The sequence below is a fragment of the Psammomys obesus genome, unplaced genomic scaffold (assembly GCF_907164565.1).
Source record: "Psammomys obesus unplaced genomic scaffold, mPsaObe1.curated_primary_1811, whole genome shotgun sequence".
In the NCBI taxonomy this organism is placed as follows: domain Eukaryota; kingdom Metazoa; phylum Chordata; class Mammalia; order Rodentia; family Muridae; genus Psammomys; species Psammomys obesus.
The window spans coordinates 6,573,934-6,595,304 of record NW_026586463.1 but is presented as its reverse complement, the minus strand read 5'-3'; the positions used below and the strand labels follow the sequence as shown (position 1 = coordinate 6,595,304).

Below are 21,371 nucleotides of genomic sequence, written 5' to 3'. Positions count from 1 at the left end.
ACACCCCCTGAAATGAGGATTGGACTGCCTCCAAGGAACCTGATGACCCTCACCAGCAGGAAGCAGCTAAGAAAAAATGGCACCCTCTCTCCCAGTAACCCCTTCTCTCTGCTACCTGGTGTTGGGGTGACGGAAGGGATTGGGGTAGAGTAGGGAGAAAAAGATAAAAAACGTAAATAAAAAAGTTTTTTTTTTTAAATATGACAACAAGGGGTCATATCCCCTTTATTGAATTTTTGTGGAAAACCTGAATGACAATAGAAAATATTCAACCTGATAGAATATCAGGACGATTTTTCCTCCTTGTAGATTAAATACAACCACTTTAGCACAGAGGAGATTTTTCTTTTCACACTAGTTAACACACAGCATTAAGCATGATTGAAGTCAGAGTCTAAAATCATGTCTGGTGTCTTCCATTAAGAATTGAAAACACTCCGAGACTCTTGCTCTAGGAACCTCTTCTGACATGTTAATAGTATTAGCCTTAGCAATAGCAGCGAAAAATCCATGAACTCATAGAAAGCAAATCAAGAATTCATCCAAAATGGAATGCCTCCTGAGTGACGGGGTAGTTTTCATTTGGGAGGTCAATGTGGCTTCTGTGCATGACACAAAAGTTTCCATTAAAACAAACAAACAAACAAAAAAAACCCAAAAACTAAACTATGGCTCCATTTTTTTTTTTTTTTAAATCAAGCAGAGTTATCTAAAATGCTTTTTAGGTGGGGCTATCAGGAAAGGAACAGAAAATAGTCATTATGACTACTCAGCTCTAGGAACTGGGGTAACCATTAGCAGTGAATTTCAAGGGGTTCAAATTCCTTGAGTGTTGGCCATTGCCCTTTAGAAGGGGTGGAGAGGGTTAACCCACAGCTGGTAGTTCACTCTGACACAGGGTGGCTGCTTTTCTAACACACAATTCTTTGCTCTTCTAGAGAAAAATACATATTGCAAAGTCTCAAAGTAAGACTCCAACTCTGTCTGGCGTTGGTGGCACGCGCCTTTAACCCTAGCGCTCGGGAGGCAGAAGCAGGGGGATCGGATCTCTGTGCGTTGGAGACCAGCCTGATCTACAGAGTGCGCTCTGGTACAGCTAAAGCTAAACACAGAAGCCCTCCCTGCCTTGAAAAACAAAAGACAAGACAAAAAAAGAAAACAACAACAAAAAGATTCCAACTCCTCACGCTGGACAAGTTGCCAGTACAATGTGACTAAGATAGGCACCATTCCTGTCTCCAGGGTTTTTTTATGGAAGAGTCAGACCATTTTCTAACAATACCTCTACAGCGTATAAAGGACTCATGAGGTTTCAGTGGAGCATCACAGCTTCAGAGGGACGCAGAAGTGATCAGCAGACCCTGTTGCTGATGGGCATGTATAAAATCATCCCGAGTCTATTAGGTCATGTTTTCAAGTCCTTTAGGTTGTGCAAAGATGTTAAAAGAAGAAGTGTTTTGAACAAGGAGAACTTGGAGTCTATGTAAATCTTCCTTAATAGAGAAGTATAGGCCCTGCCAGAGTACTATGGAGTCATTAAGAATTTTTATTTGGAGCTATTAAAAAGAAATCCATCGATTTTGAAACACATTTATCAGTGAAGGAAGTTGTTCTTAATATATTTAAAGCCACAAATAATAGTAGATGCTGGGGTTGGGGAGATAGCTCAGCAGCTATGAGCGATTGCTGAGTAAGTATGAGAACTAGAATCCAGGGCCCAGCACCCCTGTGAGAACCAGGTTCGCTCCTAAGCATGCCCGTTACCCCATCATTGATTGCGAGGGTACAGGGACACCATAGGGACTTTCTGGCTGCTAGCCTAGTAAAGAAAAGTGAGGTTTAGTAAAAGACCCCATCCCGGAGGAACAAGGCAGAGAGTGATGAAGGAGAATTCTCTGGTCTCCATGGATGTATAGGCACGCCCAGGTAAAAACAAGAGTGCTTATCCTCCCCTCCACACAGGCGCAACCACATTCAAAGCTCTAACAGGGCGTTTGTGTGCGATGCATTATCACTACTGATTTTAATGTCAGCGAACATCGATAGTATGTTACTCTGCATTTTCAATTAAATTACTTTTGTAATGATAATTAGCATGAAAAAAAAAATGCAGACCCGCCCCTGGGCTTCCTTGGTCAAGGGATTCCCCCACGCATGTAGACAAATCAGCCAACGCCCTGGCAGGGATCTGAATTGTCCAGACCATGGAAAGGAAAAGTGTGAATTGAGACACGGCTTATATCCATGCTTGGTGGAACAAGACTTTAATACTGTCTATTCAGGAGGCTGTAGCAGGAGGATTACAAGTTCAAAATCTGTTACGGAGTGAGTTCATGGCCAGCCTGAGCAATCTAATGAGCTCTGGTAAATGATTACTTAATACCTCAGGCTCCGGGTTCACTCTCGAACACAGCAAAACCCACAGGTCACAGCGCTGGGAGAAGGGACGGGGAGATTAACAAGGAGGAAGAAACGCCTAGACACTAGGAATATTCCCGGGACTAAGGGAACAAAAGTAAAACCACAGTTTCAGCTCTTCTGGGAAGGAGATTGTGTTGAGCACTCCATGGACGCCTCAGCAGGGAAGGGTCAGAGTCAAGGTCAGACGCCAGTAAAACAGGAAGAAATACCCTGACCTTTCCTCCTTCGTCTTCTCATTTCGTGCTGGTGCTTCCCTTTGATGGAGCTCTTACAGAAGGCAGCTGGCAAGGCAGTATGGGTGAACAAAGTCAGGGCCAGAGAACGATAGGATATGGGCCCGATGAAGGGTTGAGCACGGATTGCAGAACACTGGGTCAGCCCCCACCCGGAGAGAAAGGCGGTGTCAGTCAGGAAACTGAAACAAAAAGGAGAGGCCTGCCTGCCAGAGTACCGGGAGCTGAGTGATCTTATTTCCTGCCTGAGCTCAGAGCTCCAAATCTGAGGATCACTGCGCTCCTGGTGTGAACTGAGCACAGAGTGCGGTGCTGGAATCTTATAGGAGGCAAAATTGTGCACCTTTAGGCACCAATAATATCACTCCTGCTGCTCATGGGGAAGAGGGCAGAGAGAGCAGAGTCAGCCTCACCTCCCTTGCCCTTTCCTCCTGGCCCGCGCTGTCGGAACCCTCTTTCCCTTAATTGTTCCCACACAGGAATTGTGCCAGCTCACACCGTGCGCCTCCAGTGGGAGCACTGCTCGCTTCAAGCACTAGGCGACTTAGTCATTGAGTTCACACAGTGATCCTGTGTGGAAGATAGCACTGTTCACTCCTGTGTGGAGAGACGGACGACACAGATAATGGAGACAGACAGATTGCTTGGATTCGATGCTGTTCCTGCCATTCCCAGCTGCACAGCTTTGTTTTCTCATCCGTGAAGTGGGGGCCAGTAACAGTGTCCTAACTCATGGAATCTTTGCGACGGTTCTATGGTTTTGATCTGACCTTGGCAGACGGCAATACTGAATAAATGTTATTCTCATCCCCTGTCCTGCATAATAAAATAGAGATCTGGGGACATTAAAATGTGCTTACCAACCACAGAGTTGATAAGCAGCTGTCAGGACTTTAAAAACAGAATGGGGCTACTAGTACTGTGTGAAGGAATCACCTCATTCCTGCTTTGTTACTTTGAAGAAAAGGGGTTGGATTATGGTCTCTGAATGCTTAAGATGCAAAAACACCCGTCCCATAGCCAAATGATGCACAAATACCATCCATATATCAAAGCTCACTTCCTCCAGGGTCATTGTCCTGCCATTCTCAGCCAGAAGTTTTGATCCCGGGGGTCATATACCTTCATATAGGAGTCAGTGTATAGGATCTTCTTTGTCTCTTGTTCTTGGAGACTTGTAGAATGGAGATAAATGTTATAAGACTTTGGGGGACCCTATGTTCCCCGTGTGCACTGTGGAGAGTTATGGGAAAAGCGTGGCCCAGCTCAGTTACATACTGTGAATCAGAGTGAAATTTGGGACAGGCTCCCTTCTTACATTGTGATTATCAGCTAATCCTCTAGCCTATGTATGATCAGAAGCAGCCATCTGGGCAGGAGAAGGAGAGAAGCCATCAGACTACAGAGAGGCAAGCGAGAGAGCACAGGTGGGAAATCAAGAATTCTTTAAACCTTGAGCTGTATCACAGTCCCTTGTGTTCTTTATTTTATTTCTTGGAAACCAACTTACTTGCCTCTCTTTCTTGGCTTCCTCTTAGCCAGAGGCTTTATAATTATTATTATTTTATTTTTGGTCACTCTTGTCTTTCATTTTAGAGTGAAATATGACCAGTTATCGCAAACAGCACAACATGCTGAAAGATATGTCACCAGTGAGTCAAAGACCCCAGAGTAATGTCCACAAGCTTGTTGAACACACAACAATCAAATGCCCATTCAACAGATCTCTTTTTATTTTATTCCCTTTCACTCTCCCTTTGTTTTTGACCCAATGTTCAATACACATTGATGCAATGAGAATGCAACCACCTTCCCTAATTGTGCAGGTGCCTGGTAACCGCTCAAAGGAGGCTGCCTGGTGCTTATATGAAATCCCTCCAGAAACATCACACACAGAACAAAGTATGTGTTTTCAATTTGCACAGGGCTGGCTGGTCCTTCCTTTTCTCACTTGTCTCATCTCCTACAGCTGCTTTTAGTAAAGGGCCATTTGGGCTCCAGCTTCTTACCCTGTGAGCAATGAAAAAAATTTGGCAAGGGTAAAAGGTTTCTGAATGTGCAAGGACGAGAATTAGTCCAAAATCAAATGCACCATGTACATGCGTTGCGCAGTTGCTTCGGTGCAGTCTTAATGCTGCACTTACAGCATGTGCTTCTTATACTTCGTGTGCCGATCAGTGCTGTCTGAAATCCCCCAGCTTGGGTTAGAGACTCGGTATACACAAAGTTCTCTGTCTCAGTAGAAACACGATTAGTTAATCGCAGAAAGCAGAGATTTTGATATGTTCTTATTCTCGTTCCTCATGTAAAGATAAAAATCACTGTATCTTTAGAACATCTTGCGTTAGAATCTTGGATTTCAAGAGTAGCTGTTTGAGTTGCTGACCAGAGTTTCACAGAAAGGTATTAAATGAATTTTGACTTGGGATTGGGACAGATTTTCCAACACATTCTGAAATGGCTCCAAACACAATCTTGCTATTTTGTATCTAACATTTTTATAAAATGTGGTGTTCTCAGTTTTGATAATTATAAAGTCAAAATGTTGGTTAACTTTTAAAGTCATCAGAAATACTCTATGTCCTGAAGTTTTAAATATTCAGTCACGATTTAATTATTTTTGTAAAAAATATAAACTCATATCATTAGTATACAGATTTGCTTGTGTTCTAACAGTAAATTTATATGCATAGCAATGAACTGTTATAAAATTGCATTATGCTTTTATCAGTAATGTTTTTAAATTTATTAATTTTTTTAAAATTACAGTTTATTCACTTTGTATCCCAGCTGTAGCCCTCTCCCTCAACCTCTCCCAAGTCACCCTACCTTCCTTATCTTCTCCCATGCCCCTCCCCAAGTCCACTGATAGGGGAGGTCCTCCTCCCTCTCATCTGACCTTAGCCTATCAGGTCTCATCAGGACTGGCTGCATTGTCTTCCTCTGTGTCCTGGCAAGGCTGCTCCCTACCAGAGGGAGGTGATCAAAGAGCAGGCCACTGAATTCATATCAGAGACAATCCCTGTTCCCCTTACTAGGAAACCCACTTTGAAACTGAGCTGCCATGGGCTACATCCAAGCAGGGGTCTTAGCTTATCTCCATGCATGGTCCTTGGTTGGAGCATGAGTCTCAGAAAAGACCCCTGGGCCCAGATATTTTGGTTCTGTTGCTTTCCTTGTAGAGCTCCTGCCAATCCATGTCTTCCGATCTCCCCCTTCTTTCAGAAGATTCCCTACGCTCTGCCCGAAGTTTGACTATGAGTCTCAGCATCTGCTTTGATACACTGCTGGATAGAGTCTTCGAAAGGCCCCCTGTGGTAGGCTCCTGTTCTGTTCCCTGTTTTCTCCCTCTTCCGATGACTGTTCCGTTTGCCCTTCTGAGTGAGGATTGATCATATTACCCAGGGTCCTCCTATTTGATTAGCTTCTTTAGGAGTACAGATTTTAGTATGTTTATCCTACGTTATATGTCTAAAATCCACTTATAAGTATATACCGTGTGTGTCTTTCTGCTTCTGGGATACCTCACTCAAGATGATCTCTTCTAGTTCCCACCATTTGCCTGAAATTTTCATGATTTCTTTGTTTTTAATTGCTGAATAGTATTCCATTGTGTAAACGTACCACAATTTCTGTATTCATTCCTCAGTTGAGGGGCTTCTGGGTTGTTTCCAGATTCTGGATATTACAAATAAAGCTCTTATGAACATGGTTGAGCAAATGTCCTTGTTGTATACTTGAGCATATTTTGGGTATAAGTCTAGGAGTGGTATAGATGGATCTTGAGGAAGCAATATTCCTAATTCAGAAAGCACCAGATTGATTTCCAAAGTGGTTGTACAAGTTTACATTCCCACCAGCAATGGAGGAGGGTTCCCCTTTCTCCCCATCCTCTCCAGCATGTGTTGTCACTTGAGTTTTTTTATCTTAGCCATTCTAATGTGTGTAAGGTGTGTAAGGTTTGTTTCGATTTGCATCTTCCTGATGACTAAGAGGTTGAGTGTTTCTTATCAGTAATGTTTGATTTACATATATGTCTTATGTGTCTATGTACTTGGAGTCTTGTAAAAGTCTTTCAAAGAAATGTAGGAATCTGAGGAAGCTGTGACTTGGTTGTACCCATTTGATTTCTCTAGACATTTCCACTGTTGGATGGGTCATTGTGTTGCCTGCACAACATCGTGGCCATCATTGTGGATCTGATAGTATCTGGCTCTAAAGGGTAGCTCTAGTGTCCCATGATAAGAAAACCCATTTCTGTTAGGGCTGAGGAAGGAGCTGGTTTTCAAATGACACTAAATTTTCTTCCAGAGGCAGGCCAAGCTCCAGCACTATAGGATCTAGTGGCGACTCTCTTTATAGAGCATGCTCCAGAGATTCCATACACAGGATGCTGTCATTGGCAACAGTTAGCACTGCTTGGTCTTCTAGTCACATAGATGGGTGGCAGGCTCTTTGTACCAGAGCTTGGCTTTGCTGCAGATCTCAGAAACTCAAAGCTAACAGACTTCACAGTCACCCAATAAATGGGTCACCACAATCTTCCCAAGAGGAGTGCATGCTATTTTGAATTTCTGAAGGTTTTTGTGCTTTTAAAATAGCCCAAAAATCTTTTGACACTCTTTCCATCCAGGGGATGCCTCATCTCATAGAATCTGCTAATGCTTTTTATTACTTTTTTTTTCTGATGGTCCTACAAGAGCCCAGCATGGTTTGAATCACTCTTAGCCAGTCGAGGTTACCACCTTAGGCTCTAGAAAGCTTTTCTCAAAGGGAGTTCTTCATCAGAGCCACAGAAGACAGAAAGTGGTCCAAATGACTGTTTTCTCAGTCCTCCCAATGTGTTGTTACATCACTAATACTATTTCAGACATCCAGAAGAGAAACATGTTCATTCAATTAGAAGGGATGCCTTAAGGCATTAGGGCTAAACTCTTTCATGGACACCCAGTTTAGAAAAGCTGAATGTCATCAGAGTAGAGATGTTATCTTCTGTTCAAACTCATCCTTTACAGACTCTTTCAGTACAGTAAAATGGTAAGATTCTGTCATCACTGCATTTTGGGTAGATTTTCACTAGAAAACTGGAATAAGACACAAGATCCAACATCTTGTCTTTGCCTCAAAGATATTGTTCAAGCACGTCAAAGGCCATGGGCCTCCTAAAAGGGTCACTGTGGGGGTGAATTGGGAATGTTTCTGTGGCTTTATTCCCACCTTCTGACACTGAAGTTATCACTTCTGTTTGCTGGGTTAAATTTGATAATATCGGTGTCTCAACAAATGCCATATGCTTCTCAAATAGCAAGGCAATTATGGTTTCTGCACACACTGTAACATTGCACAAGAGGCTTCACATAGCCTTTGGCAAGACTATCAGTGTAAACTGACGTCCTCACCACTAAAAGGAGACCTGCTTTTGATCCCGTTTATTGATGAGGGTTGAAAAGAACATATTCGCCAGATCAATAGCAACATACTGAGTACCAGAGGCTGTGTTGGTCTGTTTTAGTAAAGTTATCACATTCAGCTTATCAGCCGAGGTTGGAACTATCACTTTGTTAAGTTTGTGGCCCACTGTCATCCATCATGATCTGTCAGTTTATTTTTTCAAAGGCCTAGATGTGAGGTATATAGGGCTATGCTGGGGCACAGCATTCCCATATACTTTAAGTTTGATGTTGACATCAATTCTCTTTTAGAACATGAGGTTATCTCAGTTACACTCGCATGACTGATGGAATCATAGTTGGATATTTCAGAGAATCCTACTTGGCCCTTCTACCCTAGAAACTCTTAACCAAATTGCTAGGGAGCCAACAGGAAGGTGATGCCAGCCACTCTTTCCAAATCATATACATATGGAATGGGAAAATGATCACATGGTGCATGGTGAATCTGTGGACTGTTGGTTTATTTTAAAGGTGTATTTGTATTCTCTCTCACTCGCTCTCTTTCTCCCCTGACAGAGTTTCTTTATGTAGCTCTGGCTGTTTCAGAACATGCTCTGCAGACAAAGCTGCTCTCAAACCCAACTCAGAGATCAGCCTGCCTTTGCCCCCTGAGTGCTGGAATTAAAGGTGTGCACTACCATCATTAGGGTATCTCTTTCTCTCTCTCTTTCAATTCTACAAATAAAAATTGAAATGCTGTTGTTTGGCTGTCTCATTGTTGGGAGCGCACTAGTCCTTATAACAGATACCTACGCACCAAGAGATCATCTAACTTTTTTTTTGTCTGTTATAATAATCACATATACTTTGTTCTAGTTACTTAAAAATTGTGCCTTGCCTCTCATCCTTATGGATGCAAGGGGTCCTCTATGGCAGCATATCATATAATCAGTCCTGGTTTTCAGGGGATGATCAGCATTTCAATTCTAAAAGCAAAATCTGTGTCTTCTTGTTTATTTCAGGTTGCTTTTCAAAGGAATATCCTCAGAAATTTTCTGGGGGCACTGATAGATGGGGAGCTGTTTGATTTCACAATATAATAAATCCTATTTTGATATTTTATCTCTCTGTGACCTTTCCTTGATACTTTGCCAAGGTCATTTTAGCAGCACTGCCTTACTCATCATAGTCCATCATTGTGTCCTGCCTCCCACACACCATCCCATAATGTGCTAGGACTATATCCAGATCTCTGCATCAAAATGTTGTGAGTCCGAGAAGAAGGCTGCCTATTAATTTATTCTCTGTCCATCTTAGCGTTCCATGCCTTTGTCCATCTCCTCGGGATGTACCCTACGCATGTGCTTCCTCTTTCTGAACTATTTGGCAGGACTTGTAAGCTTTTGGGTACTGAAGGAGTAAGTGCGGTGCTTCCTGGATTAAACTGTGCTAGGGTCTGACTCTGCTAATTAGAAAAGGGAGAAAATTCATGCCTCATGGAGTACAGGCACGGTCGTTTACAGTGTTTGCCTCAGGTGAGCCTGGGGGGTGTTACCATTCAGGAAGCTTGTTTTCCTCTAGAATGAGAAGGTATTCTTCTGTTTGACTTCAGAGGGCTCCAAGTATCTTTACCCACATTTTCTCCTTACTGAGTCTCAGGACTTTAGCCATCCCAATTAAGAGTTTCGATCTTGGCAAAGATTTGTTGAGGTGGCTTTGCTGTCCTACCACCCTTAAAATTAAGTTGTCCCCTAGCTTTATAGGTTAGAGTTGCCATTATAACACTGCCACACAGATTTGATAAGCTGCTGTTTGGGTGACATGAGCCAGCCTGACAAATGACCCTGTGAGACAAGTGGAGAGAAGATGATGGACCACAGGCTGGGAAGCAATGGGAGCCCCAGGAAGAAGTAATGAAGAGGTGGAGCAAATAACAAGATCACAAATCAGTCCTCTGTAAAGTCTAAGCTTAACATGTATCAAAATTTGAGCAATTTTATAGTAACTTCCATTAACTAAAAGTAATCTTGCATACCTCATTTGAATATTTTCAGTTTTTGTTTAAGATATTGCTAGAAGAGTTTGCGTTAAGCACTGTATTTCAAAGTTTATTTGAAAGGTGTTCTTCCTGGGCTAACAGTGTTTCATCGGTTATTGTCATATTGGTCAGTTTTCTATATATTCATATATTCATATGCATCTTTATTGCATATGTGGAGTTTGGGGGAGGGGCACTATAGTTTTGTGTTCTTTTGGAGGCAGGTATCCTCTTCAGTCTTCTGTCTTGCAAACAGAAGCTGTTTTGGTTTCTGGAAATCTCATTTTTGTTATTTCCCCTGGCAGTGCACATGACTCTCCCCACCTCGATTCCTCAGAATGGGGACTGTAGAGCCTTTTCAGGGTCTCTATTTTAAAAGACAGTGTTTGTTTACTGACTCAGGAACCACCGTGGCTTCTCCCTGCTTGTGTGTGGCTACAGATTTGTTCTCTCTTGCTCTAGTTTGTCTGTCCTATGGTTTGATCAAACGCGTTTGCACCCCACCTCTTTGTCTGTGTTTTTTGTTTTGTTTTTTTTTTTTTTCCACTCTGAAGATTGAAACAAGATTTGAAAATCAGCCACTTTGGTCAAGAAGAATGCTTACAAATTGGGTGGTAGATAAAATGGCTTTCATAGGGCAAGAACATGAACACTCCCTGAGACTTCCTGTGTAGCATCTATCTGTGGCAGCTTTGAGCATCAACTATTTAAGGAATCTGCTCAATAAACCTTGGTTATTTGGATCTATTATGATTCCACATAGTAAAAAGTTTAATGTAGTGAAAAGGAAAAAATAAAGTTGTGAGGGTCATACACTGCCACAAAAGCAAGAGGAGGAATGGAGTCAGGAATGGAGCTTTCCTACTGTACAGGAAAAGCCCAGCCAGTATGCACTGGACAGGAGAGCCTTGGCTCCACATCAGTGAGAAAGACCTACGCATTTTAGTTGATCACAGGTTTGATATAAGCTCAAAGAGTGGCACATTTCCAGAATATTTAATAAAATTTATACCAAATTAATTCTAAAACGTGCCTAGAGAACAGCCGTTGTTCAGCCATGGACTGCATTGATCCAGCTGCACTCGGTGTAAGCCATTTCTCAGGGAGCGGAGACAAACCCGATACTCACGACCCAAAACTTCCGGTGATGGGAGGAAGCACCTCGGCCCGGGGAACAGTTGAGACAAATGTTCAGAGGAAGGAGAGGATTGTGTGTTTGAGAAAGAGCAAGTGGTTTTGTGAGGTGGAAATGCAGAATGTAAGGGGAGAAGGGAGGGAGAGTAAGGGCAATGAGGTGAATTTATGAAAGGATCGTTTCAGGATTTTCCCCTGTAAGATGGGGAACCTCACTAGAGAAGCACTTGGGTAGTAACGTGGAGAGAGCTGTGGATCAGGACAAGTCTGGAGGAGAGCCCAACCAGGAAACTGTTGTAATGGTACACATGAGGAATGATGAGACCCAAACGTAGGCGGTAGTCATGGGGGAAGGCGAATGGATAGGGTAAATGGTTAAGACAAAGCAACAACTCAAAGATATGCTCCTTTAGGCCGCAGTATCTAACATTTCATGCAGCCTCTTCATTTTTTCCCACTAGACCCTCCCACCATCCCATATATTCTATATCTCACTGATTTGCCTTGCTTGTTGTCTATGTATGTATGTAAACTCCATGAGGAGCAGAGATTTTTGTCTGTTGGTTTTCTGCTACATCCCCTGTGCATGGTACATGATAGGTATACCAGTACTCCCAGTGAGGAAACCTGAGTAGTGTTAACATCTAGATTATTTGCTATCATTATTGATATGATGATATTTAAGTATATCATCTTGCTGTTTCTGTTACATCCCATATTTATTCATCTTTTTTTTTTCAGATGAAAAAAATTCACCTAACAAAATATTTAATTGTGAAAAGCTGTACTTTTTTCTCTATGATCAAAAACAAGCCAAGGGTGCTCTTTCTAGTCTACATTGTGCTAAAGTTGTAGACCGTGCAAGAAGGTGATTGTGATGACTAATCTCCACTCTTCAGTTGAGGCGCTGTCTCAAGTAGGTTGGCTTGCAGTTATGTCTGTGGGGGCATTTTCTTGATTATTAATTGACGTGTGAAAGCCTAGCATCTCTAGGCAGAGGCCTGAGCTGTGTAATAAAGCCAACAGAGAAAGCCTGGGGGGACACCCAGAAAGCAACATTCCTTTGTGCTGTCTGCTCTCAGTACCTGCCTCTAGGTTCCTGCTTTAAGTTTGTGCCCTGACTTCCCTCTGTGGTAATGGCTTGTGACCTAGAAATGTGAGAAAAATAAAATCTTTCCTTCCCAGGGTACTTTTGGTCATGATGTTTATCTTAGCAACAGAGAGCAAACTAGAACAACAAGAGAAAGAGAGAAAAAGGCACTTGAAGTTGAAAGAAAAACTCTACATCTGCAGGTAATCTATGTGGGAAATTCTACAATTTACAAGAAAATAACTGAGTTTAACAATAGTACCAAACAATCAGTATCATCTATTGTATTTCTTTTTACTAACAACAGAGAATTGGTGATGAAATTTAAAACACAAGCCCGGCATGGTGCCTCCTGCCTGTAATGACAGCATGCAGGAAGCTGAGATGTGAGCACCGCAGAAAGTTTGAGGGCAGCCTAGGTTACATAGTGAATTCCAGGCCAGCCTGGGCTATAGTTTGAGACCCTGCCTCAAAAAACAACTAAACTAAAGTATAATATAACTTACAACATTATACATTTGAAACATTAAAGAATAAATCTGATGAAATAGTACAAGATCTATACAATGAAAAATTTAAAATATTGCTGATAGAAAAATTTAAAATGCAAAGTAAATAGAGAGATGTATTGAATTTGTGGTTTAGAAAACTAAATAATACTAAGCAGTCAGTTATCCCTCAAAGTGAATTTCTTTTGAATATTTTTTTAATTTTTGAGAATATAATGTAATTAATCACAATAGTTTTTCCTTTCCTTCCTCTAAACCATTTATATATTCCTTGCTGCTGTCCTACAGATTCATGGCGTCTTTCAAAGTATATATATTTTTTATAGAATGCAAATAGCTGTGTTTATTTATATTTAATCTGTCAAAGTCTGCCTATCAATTTTGGTGCTTAGCTCATTTAGTGTGATTACCAGTGTGCTTAAACTTAAGTCTACCACCTTGCTATTTGCATCCTATTTTCCTTCTACTCCTTCTTTCTATTTATTCTTGTCTTCTTTGAGATTATTTTATGATTTCATTTTATATTCCTTTTTTTCTTAACTAAAACTCATTGTTATACTAGTCTTCACATGCAACTTAAGAGTTTAAAATAGATTATATATTATATTATAAAGTATAAAACATTTTATTCATTTCTCTTAGAAATCATGATATTTTCTTAGTGCATTACCAAAATACTGCAATTTTTGAGAGAAATAAGGAAACACACACACATATGTGTATATATGTAATTTGGGGAGAAATGAGTAAATGTATGTAGGAATTATACTATAGTCTCAAAAATAAAAAATCAAATAATTAAATAATATGTAATAACATATATTTGTAATATTTATATGTAATATTTGTAATATTACATATATTGTGACACATATGTAATTATGCAATATTACATATATTGTGACATATATGTAATTATGTAATATTTATATATCACATATAAAATATATTCTATAATATTATATGCAGTATGTATATTTGGGGGTTAAAATATCATTCACATTTGTATTTTACTAGTTGACCACAAGCAATACTGACAGTAGGTGTTGAAGCATCCTTTTCTGTTAATTCTAATATCTTTATGAATTCTGCCTTGGTTTTGGCTGGATGGTATTTGTCCTCTCTATTGGTTCTATTCTCGTCTCTGCATGTATAGTAATCTGTTTACAAAATACAATATTTTCTAAATTTTCTTTTGTTAAGTACTGGTTATTTTTATGTCCTATAAATATTACCAAGTTTTGTTCTGGGGTACAGTTAAGTTGCCTATAAACAGCTTGCTCCTTCTAGCTTTTGTTTTTAAGATTTGTTTCATGGAACTCAGAGTGTGTTTAGTCTAGGGTGAATAATTTTTCATTACTGATAAAAGAGCATACTGAAACCTCTACCCAATGACCTAAACATCATGAGATTTTTCGGTCTGGCAGAAGCAGGCTCTGTTTATGCTGCTGTTTCCTCTAATTTGGGGATGTGGTGCTTTCCACACAGGGCAGTTTTCTAACACATGTTCATTGACCGGAAGTTTATTGCATATCCTTTTGGGGAGCAGCTACCCTTTCCAGTCTTCCCCTGTCTTACAAACTCTGGCTGTTTTGCTCTCTGGAAATTTCATTTCTGTATTTCCTCGGGCAGTGCACAAGATTCCCCACCTTGATTCTCAGACAGGGGCCTGCAGAACCTTTTCAGGGCCTCTTTTTTAGAGGTCACCATTTGTTTACAGACTCAGGAATCACTGTGCCTTTTGTCATTTTTATGTGATATCCTCTGTCTTCAACCTCTGCCTTGAAAACTGTAGCTTTGTATTTTGCTTAGTATTTTGGTAGCTCCAAGATGAGACAGTTAGTTCTGGGCCCATTACTCCATATTAGCAGTGGAACAGTATCTATCTTAAAATAGAAAGAAAGAAAATCCAGTACTATATTTGACCTACAGGACATGTCTTCTGTGTACTCTCTGCAACAGTATAGAGTGAACTAGCCACTCTGAATGTACCAGTGCAGCCCCAGGTGACTTTCTGGTGATTTTGCTATATCAAGGGCTTGGTGGATGGCAGGTAAATTGAATTGCAGTGGGTGAAATTTTCACAAAGGGGTATTACTCAAGAAAGAAACATCTAACTGAGAGTCAGGAAATAAATGTTGGAGGAAAAAGACAAAAATAAAAAAAAAAAACAGCCATCTTTCTATTACTTCTAGTAGGGGATGGGTCTGAGCAAAGGGAGAATGCTCCTTGGCGAGAGGAATCAGTGCGTGGTTTTCAGAAAGTCACGGTGAGGAGCTGGTTTCATTTTAACACCCCTTTGTATTACTTCCGCCAAACGTGAGATATTATAAGAAATAATTACAAGGACTTGAGATTATTAATTATGAATGATTCTGTAATTATAAAAAGAATATTTCTTTGAAAGCCTTTCTACAGCTGTACTCCTTATCATCCACAAAATGCTGGGATAGAAAGAAGTCTAGATGCTGTTATGCTGGCTGACTGAGACCCAGACATACATGGGGTCAGGATATTTACTTTAATTCTCCTATGACCACAGACCTAAGGCCAAAGCAAAGTCCCTTGATGCAGGGCAATCTCCTTTTCATTGGCCCCAATGCCTTGGACTACCATAGGAGGTTTCAAAAGTCTAGTCATTTTTTGACTGTGGGTTCTAGGAAAAAAGAAGAAATAAAAATAGTGGTACAACTCAGATAACCTGGCCTGTGCTTCTGTAGAAGAAGGGCAGCAACTGAGTCTACCTGCAAGGCAGACTGAGCAATAAGAAAATGGTGTCAGGATCCTCAGGCCGGTGCTTCTCAACCTTCCTAATTCCTAACCCTTTACCACAGTTCCCCACATTGTAGTAACCTCCAACCATAAATTTATTTCATTGCTACTTCATAACTATAATTTTGCTACTGCTGTGAATTGTAATGTAAATCTCTGTGTTTTCCAATGGTCATAGGGGACCCCTGTGACAGAGTTGTTTGACCCCCAAAGGGGTTGTGACTCATAGCTTGAGAACTGCTGCTCCAGGGCCTGGGGATCAAAACAGTCTAGGTAATCCCTGGATCAAAACAGAAAAGCAAGAGTTCAACTGAGCCACATAGCTTTCAAAGCAACACACGTCAGCCGCATAACCCAAGTTCAGAGGGCAGGGTCTTTGGGTAAGGGAGTTTTAGATAATTGAGGCTTTCCAGAATAAACAAGCACAGGGTGACTGGGTTGGTAGAAGCTGATGGAGAATTTCAAGTACACAGAAGTGTGGGGTCTGGCTTCGGGTGACTGAATTTCTCAACCTCAGCCTGGTAAGATGGCAATCACGTAGAAAATGCTGGATGCTTAAATAACCTGCCTAGAGTGCATCGTCAAACGACAAAATCGTGCAGCTTTTGAATGGATTGGAAGGCTGTGTAGGTTAGCTTGAAGCATCCTCTTTGCTGTGGGGGCAAAAAGAAAGAGGGCTGGGGGAGGACATGGCTAAAAGGTTTCACTATAGAAACAGGAATTGCCGATTATATTCACAAAGAGCAATGAACTCTGAGAGGAAAGCACAGTGTTAAACCAGCTTTGGTTGTTGGGCAGGAATACACAGGGCTGGTGAAGAGCATCCAACCATGGCTGCCACCACCTTTTCCTCACCTGCTAGGGTTTTTCCAAAGGCTCCTGTGTTAAAGGCAGGCCACTACCCTGAAGTGCTCTTGGGACCTGGGCGAACCTTGAAGAGGTAGGTCATTGGACACCTCCAATGAAAAGGGATATTGGGGCTCTAGTTTCTTTTCTGTCTCTCTTTTTTTTTCCCCACCATCACACAGGTCCCATCTACAATGCTCTGCCTCCACTCAGTCCAAAGCAATGGGGCCAACTGATCATACAGGCTGAAATTATGAAACCCTGAGTCAAAAGAAATCTTTCCCCTTAAGTTATTCAGGTTTTGGTATTTTGTCACCTTGACACAAAGCTGTTATTGCTGTATTATAGCACTCTATTTCCTACTTTCAAGACCCCAGCCCCTACCATCCAGCTGGGAACTCCAGGGCTTCAGACCCAATGGAGTAAAGGGACAGCTCTGGTGACTGGGCGGGAAAGGAGATGAAAGGCTCAAAAACAGAGGGAGAAGAAGGAGAAAGTAAGGTCATCTTGGACCAGAAAGGGGAAGACTGAATCCAGGGTGTGTATCTGTTTCTGTCATCCTTTATAATCTCTGTAATGTGGTGTTTCTCCCATGAGCTGAAAACATTAGGAACACAAAATAATTTTTATGAGAAAAACATTATACTCAATGGCCTTTCCATATTCTAAATACACCCAGAGAGAGCCTTGGTTGTGTCAGTTTTCCTTTAATGGCTTACAAACATCTCCTAATTCTCTGCTCTACCTTCTTTCCTTAACGAAGAGTAAATAGGGGTCTCAGTTTAAGAGTTCTGGTAGCCAGGTAATGGTGGTGCATGCTTTCAGTCCCAGCACTCATGAGGCAGAGGCAGGTGGAACTCTTTGAGTCTGAGGCCAACCTGGTCTACAGAGTGAGCTCCAGGACAGCAAAGGCTACACAGAGAAACCCTGTCTCAAAAAAAAAGTTCTGGTAGCCTTTTGTGGTTAGCTGGAATCCTATCCTATTCCCCTCTCCTTTCCTCTTTCCTTCCTTTTCTTCCCCTCCCCTTTCCTCTCTCTTCTGTGTGTGTTTGTGTGTGTAAGTGGCACATGTACACATGTGGGCGCAGGGGGCTGATGATGTCATGTATCTTCTCTCAATCACTTTTCCAATACACCCTGGGCTGAAGTGATGGCACAGCTACTTAGAGCATTTGTTCTTGCAGAGGACTCAGGTTCAATTCCCAGCACCAACACGGTGGCTCACAGCCATCTGTAACTTCAGTTCCAGGGGATCTGACACTGTTTTCTGACCTTCGGAGGTACCGAGGACATGTGTGATGCATAGACGTGCATGCAGATGAAACACTAATATACGTCAAATGAAATAAGTCTAATTTTTTAAAATTACATCTTATTTATCATGAGTGTGCCTATGTGCACATCCATGTATATATGGTTTCACCTGCCAAAATCTAGATGTTGAGGGTCAGTGGACAGCTTGTGGGAATCAGTTCTCTCCATCGGAAGCCAGGAAATCAAACTTAGGTCATCATCCTCGGTAGCAAGCGCTGTTACCTACCTGAGCCATCTTGCCAGGGATGGAAATGAACAAGGGGCTCACTAATATGATTAGGCCAGGTGGCTGGCCAGTAAGTCAATGATCATTCTGTTTCTACCACTCTAGCCATAGGATCAGAGGCACTTACTGATATGCCCAGCTGTTTATGTGGATTGGGGGATCTGAACTCCACGTTCTCATTCTTCTAATGCAAGCGCTCTATTGACTGTACCATCTCTCCAAATCATTTGGTGTTAATTTGTACTGGCAAAAAGTGATCTTGCTTTAAATCTATAGTAGATATAGTTGTTTGTTTGTTTATTTTTTGTGAAACTTGAAAACAGAATAGATTGCATTGAAGTTCAAGTGGATTTGAGGTTGTCTCAAACAAAGTTCAACAGTGACCCAAATGTCAAGAAAATGACAGGATGCTGTGGTACAAATAACCCCATATCTGGGAGTCAGGAACGTGTGGAATTTGTGTGGGGGTTAGTGCCGTAATGACTTTATTTTCACTTTTATTCATTAAAGACACATGGGTGTGAGCTGGAAGTCAGCATGAAATACTAAGTTTTCTTTCTTAATATGCTAAAACTTTTAGTTAAAACAAAAAATAATGATTATGTTTTGTTTTTCCTTTTTTCTTTTTCTTTTTTTTTTAGATCTGAGCCAACTTAACACACATAGGAGCTCAGAAACATTGAAAGACTGTTTGAAGACCCCCATCATTTTAAAGGGGCTCTTGGGTGCCAACCATTTCCAGGAGCCTTACAGTTTTAAAATTCTCTGCCAAATGTTCAGTCTGCGAAGAAAAGCAATGATCTGATAGCAAAGAGCAATCATAGATCATCTCATTAAAATCTCATTTTCTTTATCTCTACCTTACCTAGTAAGTAGGTAGCCTTAGATGAATCGGCTGAAAATGGAGGTCAGACACCAAACATAACCATTTTCCATGTGACCTGAGTTCCCATCTCCTAAGAAAGATTTCCTCATCAAAAGTTTTATCTCACTTTTTACCTTTGAAGGTCAAATAAATTGAGGTCTTAAACTAGGTGAGATGAGAGAGAGCGCAGTGGCTGGCTTACATGGCTACCTGTGGCTTTGAAGGAAGGCACATGTCTCTCTCACCCAGGAGCTGCTCCTCCTTGCCTTGCTCAGGGTTACCTCTCTGTCGAATTCACCCCCCCACCCCTACCCCCACTTCTTTGCATTCCTGGGGAAGTAGCAGAGGTTAGGGCTGGAGCTTGAGAGACTGACAGTCTGGGTTCAACTTGGAACTCCCTTAGGGATCCTCTCAGTTTGATTTAAGTCTTACATTTATCTAGCACTATGACTCAGTGAGGCGGGTTCAGTGTCAGGGCAGCTGTTGTTAAGCTCAACCCTTTTGGGGAACTAGGAAAGCGCACGCCTTATTCTCCAAACCAAATGACATCGAGTGTGTTCTGTACCCAGGAAGCATGAACACGAGCTCTGCCCCCAGAGCCCGTGCAGTGGCCTCACCTGGGGCCTGGCAGCCAGGGAAGGAGATTTAAGCACCACGTTGAGAAAGGTAGTTACAGGGATAGCTTAACATCTACCCGCATTGAGCTACACACACACACCTCATGCAACTAGTAACTCTGCCCTAACAACCCTTAGGAACTCCCTAGGAACTCTCCAGTAACTTACTTTTGTGAACAAACATATCCTGAAACAAAGGTGGAAAAAAAAAAACCTTAATTAAAAAAAAATCTTATGCTTATGAGTGATTGAGCATGCATGTGATTAAAATCAGAGATATCATAAGCAAAGATATGCTTAGTTAAAAAAATACATAACTCAAACCTATCAATCAAAAAAGAAAAGTACCTATACTGTATGTGCCCTTAGTAAGTAACCCCGGTTCTTCCTGGACCAACAAAGGAAGGCCCAGTAATAACTAGAGGCTCTTGGACAAGTCTTGCTCAGGGCCTGTGGCTTCCTTGCGGTAGTATATCTACATCATGCTTTCACTTTGCTTTCCAACAACACCCCTCACAACTTTGCTGTTTCTGTGTGCTTCTTAAGATGGCAAGAACCTGACAACACTATTCTGGATAGAAGCCACTGGTAACAATCTCTCCCTGGACAGGTACATTTATGAAGGGCTCCACTGCCATCTCAGATTACAGCCCTGACAGCGCTATTTCCCAGCCAGGGCAGGCTCGATGGTTGTGTTTTGAAGAATATCACACTGGTTATTTTGTAGAAGGGGACTAGAAGATGATGAGACTGGGTATAGACAGTTATTACAAGACACTAGTATCTGTACAGGTGAGGGATGATGGGAATTCAGGGAAACAAGGTAGCAGTGGGGATGAAGAGGATTGGCAGACTTCAGGGATGCTATGGTCTGGGATGACAGGTCTGGGAGCTGGTATGAAGACTCAAGAGGTAATGGTGATTAATACTACTATCCTTTCTGTGTGGTTTTTCTGAAACCAGAGACAGCGTAAGAGCCCTCAGTAGCTCTTCCATTGATACTAGCATAAATATTATCTAGCAGTCAGTGTTTTCTGTTTGTTTTTTTGTTTGTTGCTGTTTCAAAAAGTTTTGTTTTTACTTGGTCCAAGACTTGGGAGGTTCTCCAGTATGGTTACAAAGCTGCCCAGTGGCCTGGGAGGTTCATTCAGGTGGAGGTCCTGAGGCTGGCTGGTGAAGAGCAGAGGAAGGAGCCCCTTAGAAGGTAAGGAGGCCTTCTAGTCATGCTTGAGAGTGAAACGCTCAAAGGGATACTCACTCAGGGCTGGCTGGGGCTCGCCAGTGTGTGTTGGCTGTGGCCCAGCCAGCCTATGGATGTTGGTCAGATGGTTGCTCATCTTAATGGACTTCACCTTCTCATCCAGGAAGTGGTTTTCCAAGAAATTACAGAGATGTGGGTCTGTGAGGGCAGAACCCACGGCCTTCTGGGTTACCCCACTCATCTTGAGATGGCTTCTGTACATCCTGGCAGAGGGTGTGGGCTGTGCCATCCATTCTGTGACTTGAGGAGACAGCGGGTGTTCTTGTGCTTCTCCTCAGTCAATTCGCAGAAGTGGTCTACACCCCCCCAGATCCATGTCATCCCAACCAAAACAGTAGCCCAGAGAGAGGCAGGTGGAGGAGGCCTGCAGGTTGGACCAGGCGGTTCACGGCAGCATCCACTTCAGTTGGAATAATTCTAAAAAATCTGGGAGGTCATGGCTGAACAACAGTGTGGAGCTAACCCCAAAGACACAGGTACTGATGAGAAGATGGTCCTGAAGGCTGCGATTGCAGAGACTGTAAGGAAGCTAGCAGAGAGGGAGTCCCTGGGTCTGTTCGGTCCAAATACTGTAGAAGCAAGACACAGATCCACAGGACCTCCAAGGCCCTGCTCTCAGCAGTCAGTGGTTTAATTTCCTCTGTTAAGGGAC

The 21,371-nt window shown here is 41.9% G+C and overlaps 1 pseudogene; it reads right to left on the bottom strand.

Moving 5' to 3' along the window:
• Positions 1–20,675: 20,675 nt before the first annotated feature.
• Positions 20,676–21,157, bottom strand: LOC129672479 (ferritin light chain 1-like; annotated as a pseudogene).
• Positions 21,158–21,371: the final 214 nt, after the last annotated feature.